Consider the following 7,862-nt stretch of genomic DNA (forward strand, 5'->3'; position numbering starts at 1 on the left):
TCTTTCTTTCTTTCTTTCTTTCTTTCTTTCTTTCTTTCTTTCTTTCTTTCAGTTTAGAACTTTATAGAGTTTCTTACTATTTAATTTCTGTTACTCCATTATATAATGTGAATAAAGTTATATAGCAGTCAATGAAAAGAAATTATTTCAGATGTAATCTGGGATGACTTAAAACTGCAGTGAAAGATTATCAGACTCCTTTTAAAAAAATGAAATGATTGGATGTAATTTAACTCATATTTTTCCTATGTGAAAACTAATATTATTTTATACTAAATTTGTTTAGAATGGGTATTTATAGAATCCTGTCCAGAGGCTGATGTATGAAGTTGGTGACTTTTTAATTATATACCAGCAATAGCCTATGGAGAGAAATTATAGCATGTAGATTTCTGACACTGAAAATAGAGAGAGATTAGAACAATTTAATAGTATTGTATGACAGTTATTATATAAACTTGGAGACAGTACCACAGACATATTGAAACAGGCTTTGTAATTATACAAACCTTGCTTTTATTTGCAACTTACTTATAATAAAGTACATTTATTTTAAAAAGGTCTCTGAGCTCCGTTTGTGAAAAAGAAGGAACAAATGCATGCTATCACTAGTAAGGAAGTGTGTAATATCACTACTAAGGAAGATTGATATACCTTGCATCAAGTCTGCTATAGTTTTTGGTTTGCATTTTTAAAGAAAAAAAGGAAAATGTTATGTTCTCATTTTAAGAGATTTTCGCTTTAGCACTCAGTTATATAGAATACAAGAAGGCTCATAAGAGTTATAACAAAAACCTAGTAAAGTCATAGGAGTTAAACATTTTTATTATAAGAATTCAATTATTGAATGAAATAGAAGATCCTTTTCAAAATTAATTGTTAATTAATGCTAAAATAATAAATTTAGATAGCTATTCTATGTGTCCTTGAGTTAGAATTACTAGCTGACCCTTTAGTAGATATTCAGAGGAAGAAAATTGCTTGGAATGAGACTGCTCACCTTTCTCCTATAAGAGAATGGTGGATTTGAACTTTATACCTTCAGGTTGGCAGTACATCTCCTTACCATTAGGTCATCAGAACTCCATAAACTATACTATTAATTTTCTTCTCAAGTTTTGGTCACCAGGTTTTAATAAAGTATATTTGTTTCATACAGTCTAAATTTTTTTCTTAAGTATTTTAAATATATATGTGAATGAAAAATGGTTGGTGGGGAGATGATTTTATTTTCTTGAAAATGTAAGCATACTCAAGCTCACCACCTTGGTTTAACATGCAGGAAGCTCTGGTGGCCTAGCAGTAAGAAACTATTTGGATGGAACATTTTAGGACAGCTTACAAACAAAAATCCTTCAATTCTGGCCTACCGATTACATTCTATGTTCTCTTTGCCCTCAGTATTCCTGTGGAAAGCATTGCTGGAGAAATCCCATATTGGCATTCACAACCAAGCCAGGAATTGACTGTGAAATAGACCATAAATTACCCATGTGCAAGGTGAAATTGAATGCAATTCCCAAAAGCCAAAATATAACTTTGAATCTATCCCACCTAAATTTAAAAGTTCTCTGAAGAACAAATTTGAAGCTTTAAACATTAAAACTTGAGGAATGAATGAATTGTGGGATGACATCAAAGATGTCATTAATGATAAAAGCAAAAGGTCTTTACAATGTGGGGGGCAGGGGGGAAGACCAAAATGGATATCAGAAGATACTTTAAAAATGGCAGTAGAGCCTTGAGAAGTTAAAAAAAAAGAGGAACTAGATACCAAAGTAAAAGAGATGGGCAGAAGATTTCAAAGGGCAGCTCAATTAGACAAAACAAAATATTATAATGGAATGTGCAAAGAATAGAGAAGGAGAAGACAAAAGGGAGAACTTACTTTGTACTTCTCAGACGGAAGGAATTGAAAGTAAATTCAAAGATTATCAGACTCTTTTAAAAAGAAATGAAATGATTGTATGTAATTTAACTCATATTTTCCTATGTGAAAACTAGTATTCTTTTATGCTAAATTTGTTTAGAATGAGTATTTATAGAATCCTGTCCAGTAAATTCAAGCCTCAAGTAGTAATACTTTGAGACACTCTGAGAAATCTCGAATGACTCAGGAATCATCAAAATAATTTGTCAACATAAAGATATTTCAGTGAGTAGTATATGTTAAAAAGCTGATGATGATGAAGGAAGACATTCAAGCTGCATTGAAGGCATTGGCACAAAATAAGGCACAAGGAATTGATGGGATATAAATGAACATTGCAATATGCAAATAAAACATGCAGCCCTGAACATGCTCACTAGTGTATATGCCAGGAATTTTGGAAGACTTACATGGCCAGTTGAATGAAAAAAAGATCTGTATTGTTTTCCATTGCCGAAAAAAGTGATCCAACAAAATGTAGAAATTATTGAAATATAATTAATATCACATGCAATCAAAATAGTATTGAAGATCATGCAAAAATGGTTAGAACAGCATATTCATAGAGAACTGCCATAAGTTCAAGGAGGGTTTAGAAGAGGCTGTGACACCAGCATATTATTGCTTATGTCCAATAACTTTTGGCTAAAAACAAAGAATATTTTTAAAAATGTCTATTTATGTTTTATTTATTATGTAAAGGTGTTTGACTGTCAATCATAAAAAAGCTATATTGTATGGTCTATATTTGGGAAAAGTTTATCAGGGCTCTCTCTGTTACTATTCAATCTGTATTATGAGTATATAACTAGAGTGTTGCTGTTGTTATGTGCTATCGAGTCAACTGCAACTCATAGTAACCCTATGTACAACAGCCCTAAACTCTGCCCTATCCTGTGCTAATCTCACTATCTCTGACACACCTACCCCCATTATCCCAGTCACTGAATCAATCCATCTCATCTAGGGTCTTCTTCTCCTGTTCTGTCTCTCCACCCCCCCCCAAGCATGACGTCCCTTTCAAAGGACTGGTCCCTCCTTGCAATATGTCCAAAGCATGTCAGATGAAGTTTAAAAATCCTTGCCTCTAAGGAGCAGCCAGCTTCACCTGCTCCATGACAAACCTGTTCGTTTTCTTAGCAGTCCATGGCATATTCAATACTCTTCTCCAACACCACAGCTCAAAGAAATCAATTCTTCTTCTATCATCCCTAGTCATTGTCCAGCTCTTTGATGCATAGCAAGTGACTGCAAAGACCATGGCATATATCAGGTACACCTTAGTCTCCATACTAACGTCATTGTACTCAAGTACTTTAGAGATGTCTCTAATAGCAGACTTTCCCATCTCAATACATCTTTTAATTTCCTGGATGCTGGTGCCAATGTTGATTGTGGATCCAAGCAAACCAAAACTGTGAACAATCTCAATCTCTTCACCATCCATTATGACGCTGCCAATTGGTCCAGTGGTGAGAATCCTTGTCTTCTTGATACTGAGCCTCCATCCATACTAAAGACTACAGTCCCTGACCTTCCATAGCAAGTGCTTCAGGTCCTCCTCAATTTCAGCAAGCTGGGTTGTGTCATCTGCATAACACACGTTGTTGATGATTCTTCTACCAATCCTTATGCCACATTCTCCTCATGGAGCCCAGGCTCCCAGATAATCTGTTCTGCCTAAAGATTGAAAACGTATGGAGATAGGGCACATCCCTGGTGTACGCCCCTCCCAATTTTAAACCATGCAGTGTTTCCTTGCTCTGTTCTGATGACTGCCTCCTGGTCCAAGTATACGTTTCATACTAGCACAATCAAGTGTTCTGGGATTCTCATTCTTCTCAGAGTTAGCCAGAGTTTGTTATGATCCACACAGTCAAATGCCTTTGCATAATGAAACAAAGATAGACCTTTTTCTTGTACTCCTGGCTTTCAGCCAAGATTCATCTAACATTAGCTACAATATCCCTAGTACCATGACCCCATCTAAACCCAGCCTGCACTCCTTGTAGTTCTCTGTTGATGTGCTGTTCCCATGATTTTTGGATAATCTTCAGCAAAATCTTGCTTGCATGAGATTTTAATGATGTTGTTTGACAATTTCCACACTCTGTGGAATCACCTGTTTTTGGAATGGGAACAAATATAGATCTCTTCCTCTCAGTTGGCAAAATGGTTGTTCTCTAGATTTCTTGGCATAACTTGGTGAGCACATCTAGGAAAGCATTTGCTAGTGAAATATGTCAATTGGTATAACATCAATTACTGGGGCCTTATTCTTAGCCAGTTCTTCAAAAGCAGTCTGAACTTCTTCCTTCATCATCATAGGCTCTTGCTCATATATTGTTCCATTAAATTTTTCTGTGTCTGCCAATTTTGGTATAATGACTGTATTCTCTTTCCATCATCTTTTAATACTTGCGGGATCACTCAATATTCTGCCCAAAGCATCCTTAAGTATTGCAACTCGAGGCTTGAATTTCCTCTTCAGTTCCTTGAGCTTAAGAAATGGTGAGCGAGTTCAGCTCTCTGCACATTTCATTATAGTACTTTACTTTGTCTTGTCGTGCAGCCTTTTGAAATCTACTGTTCAGCTACTTAATGTCTTGACTTTATTAAAAGAATGTGGAATTAGGATTGAAGAAAAGCTCATCAACAGCCCACATTATGCAGAAGACAAAACTGTGTTGCTGAAAGAGATGAGGGCATATAACATTTGCTTCAGAAAATCAAGAATTGCAGCTTTCAATATGCATTCCATCTCAACATCTAGAGAAAAAAAATTCTCACCATTGAACCAATAGGCAACTTCATGGTAGATTGAAAAAATATTTAAATTGGGAATAATTTAGTCTTTATTGGATCCATAGTCAATACCCCTGATACCAGCAGTCAGGAGATCAAGAGACATATAATATTGTTAAAAGGACCTCTAAAAAGTCTGAAGACCCGACAGCGAGGAGGATGACAAGCCCATTGGGGCCACCCACAATTGTAATGTACAAGACCCAGCCATGGCGACCCCACAGCTGGGGCCTGGCCAAGACCCCCAACTGCGCCTCAGCGAGAGCAGCACACCAAGCCCCCCTCATGGGCCCCCACCAAGCCTTCGACCAGATGCTCCTGGGGGCGGTGGTGGGGGTGTCCCAGGAAAGCCGCCCTCACAGTTCGTGTATGTCTTCACCACACACCTAGCCAACACGGCTGCAGAGGCAGTGCTGCAGGGCCGGGCAGACTCCATCCTCACCTACCACCAGCAGAATGTGCCCCGGGCCAAGCTGGACCAGGCCCCAAAGGTGCCGCCCACCCCTGAATCACTACCATTAAGCACACCGTCTGCAGGCACCCCACAGTCACAACCACCTCCACTGCCACCACCGCCACCCCCTGGCAGTGCCCCCCCCAGCTCTGCCCCAGGAAGGACCTTCTGAGGACACCACTCAGGACCTAACGCCCAACTCAGTGGGAGCTGCTAGCACTGGTGGAGGAACTGGGGGCACCCACCCAAATACCCCTACAGCTGTCACCACCAACAACCCTCTGCCTCCTGGAGGTGACCCCAGCAGTGCCCCTGGCCCTGCCTTGCTTGGGGAGACCACCCCGACAGGAAAGGGGCAGCGCAGCCTGGTGGGCTCTGAGGGCCTGTCCAAGGAGCAGCTGGAGCATCGGCAACGTTCCCTGCAGACCCTTCGAGACATCGAGCGACTGCTGCTCCGCAGCGGGGAGGCTGAGCCCTTCCTCAAGTGTCCCCCTGGAGGTGCAGGCGAGGGTGGGCCACCAGCACAGGCGCCCCCCGCACCCCAGCAGCCACCTGCAGCCCCTGCTGGTGGGCTGAAGAAGTATGAGGAGCCTTTGCAGTCCATAATTTCACAGACCCAGAACTTAGGGGGCCCCCCACTGGAGCACAAAGTGCCTGGGCACCCCCTAGGCGGGGACATGGGGCAGCAAATGAACATGACGATGCAGAGACTGGGGCAGGACAGCCTGACACTCGAGCAGGTGGCCTGGCGCAAGCTGCAGGAGGAATATTATGAGAAGAAGCGGCAGAAGGAGGAGCAGATAGGGCTGCATGGGGGCCGGCGTCTGCAGGACATGATGGGCATGGGCGGCATGATGGTGCAGGGGCAGCCGCCGGCCCACCACAGCAAGCCTGGTGACCAGTGGCCCCCTGGGATGGGCACGCAGCTTCGGGGACCCATGGATGTCCAAGATCCCATGCAGCTCCGGGGTGGACCACCTTTCCCTGGCCCCCGTTTCCCTGGCAACCAGATGCAGCAGGTGCCTGGGTTTGGGGGCATGCAGAGTATGCCCATGGAAGTGCCCATGAATGCCACGCAGCGGCCTGTGAGGCCAGGCATGGGCTGGACCAAAGACTTGCCTTCCATGGGGGGTCCTGGCAATTTTTCCCTGGACACCGTGCCCTACCCCGGTGGGCAGGGTGAGGTGGAGTGGTTCATGACGCCACGGGTTCGTGAGGAGCTGCTGCGGCACCAGCAGCTGGAGACGCGATCACTGAGTATGCAGCGGCCCCTGGGCATGGCGGGCGGGGCCATGGGGCAGGGCATGGAGATGGAGCAGATGATGCAAGCACATCGCCAGATGGATTCGGCTATGTTCTCTGGGCAGATGGCCGGTGGTGAAGGCCTAGCAGGCACACCTATGTGCATGGAGTTTGGCGGAGGCAGGGCCTCCTGAGTCCCCCCATGGGACAGTCTGGCTTGAGAGAAGTAGACCCACCCATGGGGCCAGGCAACCTTAACATGAATATGAATGTGAACATGAACTACCCGGCTCAGCCACATGACTCTGGCCCCTGCGTCCAATTTTCCCCCCGGGTCCATGCACTAAGCCCCCAGCCGAGGGCTGGGCAGGCGGCCTTCAGACCCCACCTTCAGTATTAATCAAATGGGCTCGTCAGACATGGGGCATCTGAAGGCACCAACCCTTAGCCAGGTACACTCACCTCTGGTCACCTCACCCTCCGCCAACCTCAAGTCACCCCAGACGCCCTCACCGATGGTGCCCTTACCTTCTGCCAACTCACTGGGGCCCCTCAAGTCGCCCCAGGTCCTCAGTACCTCCCTCAGCGTTCGCTCACCAGACGGGCTCGCCTAGCAGGCTCAAGTCTCCCTCTATGGCGGTGCCTTCTCCAGGCTGGGTTGCCTCGCCCAAGACAGCCATGCCCAGCCCTGGAGTCTCCCAGAGCAAGCAGCCGCCTCTCAACATGAACTCTTCCACTACCCTGGGCAAAATGGAGCAGGGTGCTATCCCACCGAGTGGCCCTCGGAATATAGCTCTTCTGCGCCTCCCGCCAACCTCCCCCCTAGCAGCCTCATGAAACCCAGCCTACCGTTCATTTCCTCCCCAGACCCCGCACCTTCCCAGAACCCTCTGTCGCTGATGATGTCCCAGATGTCCAAATACATCATGCCCAGCTCTACTCCGCTCTACCACAACACCATCAAGACCATCGCCACCTCAGACGACGAGCTGCTGCCCGACAGGCCCCCGCTGCCCCACCACCACCGCCGCAGGGCTCCGGGCCAGGGATCAGCAACAACCAGCCCACGCAGCTGCACCTGAACTACACTGCTGCCCAGAGCCCCATGGGCATGAACCTGTCAGGCCAGCAGCCCCTGTCCCACGAGCCCCCACCCACCATGTTGCCCTCCCCAACCCCTCTGGGCTGCAACATTCCACTGCACCCCAATGCACAGGGGACAGGAGGCACCCCCCAAAACTCATTGATGATGGCAGCAGTGGGTCCAGAATCCCTGAACGCCCCCTGTGGCCCTGTGCTGAGCTCCTTCCAGATGATGCCCTTCCCTCCTCGGCTGCAGCAACCCCACGGTGCCACGGCCCCAAGCGGGGGTGGGGCACCTGGCCTGCAGCAGCACTACCCCTCAGGCATGCCCCTGCCTCCCGAGGACTT

General features: G+C 46.0%; 1 pseudogene; it reads left to right on the plus strand.

Annotated features, from left to right (window-relative positions):
• The window catches only part of LOC102849038, a 168,978-nt pseudogene extending 161,118 nt beyond the window's left edge, over nt 1–7,860 (plus strand).
• The last annotated feature ends 2 nt before the right edge of the window (nt 7,861–7,862 follow it).

This window comes from Elephantulus edwardii, unplaced genomic scaffold (assembly GCF_000299155.1).
Source record: "Elephantulus edwardii isolate Elephantulus edwardi_28Jun2011 unplaced genomic scaffold, EleEdw1.0 scaffold00036, whole genome shotgun sequence".
Lineage (NCBI taxonomy): Eukaryota > Metazoa > Chordata > Mammalia > Macroscelidea > Macroscelididae > Elephantulus > Elephantulus edwardii.